We start from the raw sequence: 2500 nt of genomic DNA on the forward strand, positions 1-2500 counted from the left end.
ATAGTATAATAAATTTTGGGGGGAGGATGTTTTAGGGTAAAAAAAAGAGGATTTTTTGAGAATATTTGAAAGGATAAATCGTGTTCTGCGGGCTTTTTTTGGGCCCCAAAACACGCGATTTTTCACGAAAAGTCGGGGAGGTACCCCACATTTTGCAGCGCGCGTTCTGGGCCCCAAAACCGCGGTCTTCGTGAATTGTTGGGGAGGTACCACATGTCCCGCGGGCGTGCTTTTTGGCGCCCAGAAAGAACACGGGATTGTGGAGGTACGCTGCAGCTTTGGATCAAGCTGCCCCACACTATAAGAGTAGGGGGAGTGTGAAATATTTCAGAGTGGGTTCAAACCGTGACTATGGCACTGGATCCCATCAGACCTCCAAAGTTAAGCGTCCCTGGGCTTGAATAGTACTGGGCTGGGTGACCACCCGGGAAGTCCAAGTGACCTCCTCTTTTTGTTTTTTTCCTTACAAGTCATTTATTTTTGTAAGATCACTGTTTTAATATATAAACTTTGAGTATTTTTCCATAGCATATAAGTGTATGGTCCTTAAATACTACTTACAATTGTCAATGTAAGGTGTGTTTGCCAAATTGTGTCATTAGTTAGTTATTAACTAGGATATAAGTCACAAAGAATGTGTTGTGACTGTCACCACGTGGCATGGCAAGCAAGTCCAAACATATGTATTTCACATGGCATACAAGGACGCTAAACTCTAACTATGAGAACAAGCCAAAGGGCATGCCACGTGTCAATGTGACACACATTGAAAACCATAAAACTCACCAAAGCACATGCCACGTGTCAATGTGGCACACATTGAAAACCATAAAACTCTGAGCACAAACCAAAGTGCATGCCATGTGTCAATGTGGCACACATTGAAAACCATAAAACTCTATGAGATCAAACCAAAGGCCATGCCACGTGTCAAAATAAAACTCGGATATATCCAGGGCCAGACACATCTGGGGCCCGGCATATCGGGTGCCCGACATGTACGGGGCCCGACATATCGGGTGCCCGACATGTCCGGGGCCCGATATATCGGGGCCCGGACATGTCTGGGTGCCCGATATGTCCGGGGCCAGACATGTCCGGGGGCCCGACATATCGGGTGCCCGACATGTTCGGGGCCGGAGATATCGGGGCCCGGACATATCGGGTGCCCGACATGTCCGGGGCCGGATATGTCCGGGGGCCCGACATATCGGGTGCCCGACATGTTCGGGGCCGGAGATATCGGGGCCCGGACATGTCCGGGGCCCGATATATCTGGGGCCCGACATCTCTGGGGCCCGACATATCGGGTGCCCGACATATCCGGGGCCCGACATGTCCGGGGCCGGATATGTCGGGGCCCGGATATGTCTGGGTGCCCGACATGTCCGGGGCCCGATATATCTGGGGCCGGACATATCGGGTGCCCGACATATCTGGGGCCCGACATGTCCGGGGCCCGACATATCCAGGGCCTGAGGTATGCCACATGGCATACAAGTGCAGAAGAGGTACCTTCCAATGTCATGTCACGTGGCATACAACCTCAAAGGTGCCACCTCTCCAAGGGTTTGTCACGTGACATGCAACCTCCAAGATGCCACCTTTCCAAGGGTTTGCCACGTGGCATCCATAGGTACCACCTCTCCAAGGGTTTGTCACGTGGCATGCAACCTCCAAGATGCCACCTTTCCAAGGGTTTGCCACGTGGCATCCATAGGCACCACCTCTCTAAGGGTTTGTCACGTGGCATGCAACCTCCAAGATGCCACCTCTCCAAGGGTTTGCCACGTGGCATCCATAGGTACCAACTCTCCAAGGGTTTACCACGTGGCATGCAACCTCCAAGATGCCACCTCTCCAAGGGTTTGCCACGTGGCATGCTATAAGTACATAAAAGTATGGCACGTGGCATGCCACCTCATCCAAACCATCCGTCTGAATGCCACCTTCTAAAAGGTATAGCTCATGGCATTTAAATTGCTCAAAATGTATGCCACGTGGCAAACCCTACCCTACCCTAAACCCTAAACCCTACACTTGCACATGGCATAGTGTTGCGTTCCATACATTGAGCCCGTGTGCCATCTTTAGAGCACGTGGAATAACACGTGGCGATATAAGTTACTACGAAAAAAAACAACTCAAAAACATCCAACTTTAGCCGAAATATGAGTTGGCAACACTACATTTACTACCATGACACCAAGCTCGAAATATGTCACGTGACTCTTACCTTGAAAAACCACTAAAAACGGCACATGTTACATGGCATGAACAGTGTGCCACGTGTCATCCGCTCCTAGGAGTCGTCTCGTGACACTCGAAAAAAAAATCCGGGCGGGCAATTCCCTTGTCTTGAACTTGGGTGAGCTCAGTCGCATGGGGGCTTGGTGGGGAGCTGGGTTCGGAGGTGACTGACGCAAAACATGTACGTGCCTGCATGCCCTTTGCGCGTGTACTAAGTAAGCATGTGGTGGAGGACATATGCTCCGTGCTA

At 50.7% G+C, this 2500-nt stretch overlaps 1 pseudogene; it reads left to right on the top strand.

Moving 5' to 3' along the window:
• Window positions 1–330: 330 nt before the first annotated feature.
• On the top strand, window positions 331–449 carry LOC112343794 (annotated as a pseudogene).
• Window positions 450–2500: the final 2051 nt, after the last annotated feature.

Source organism: Selaginella moellendorffii, unplaced genomic scaffold, assembly GCF_000143415.4.
Source record: "Selaginella moellendorffii unplaced genomic scaffold, v1.0 SELMOscaffold_212, whole genome shotgun sequence".
In the NCBI taxonomy this organism is placed as follows: domain Eukaryota; kingdom Viridiplantae; phylum Streptophyta; class Lycopodiopsida; order Selaginellales; family Selaginellaceae; genus Selaginella; species Selaginella moellendorffii.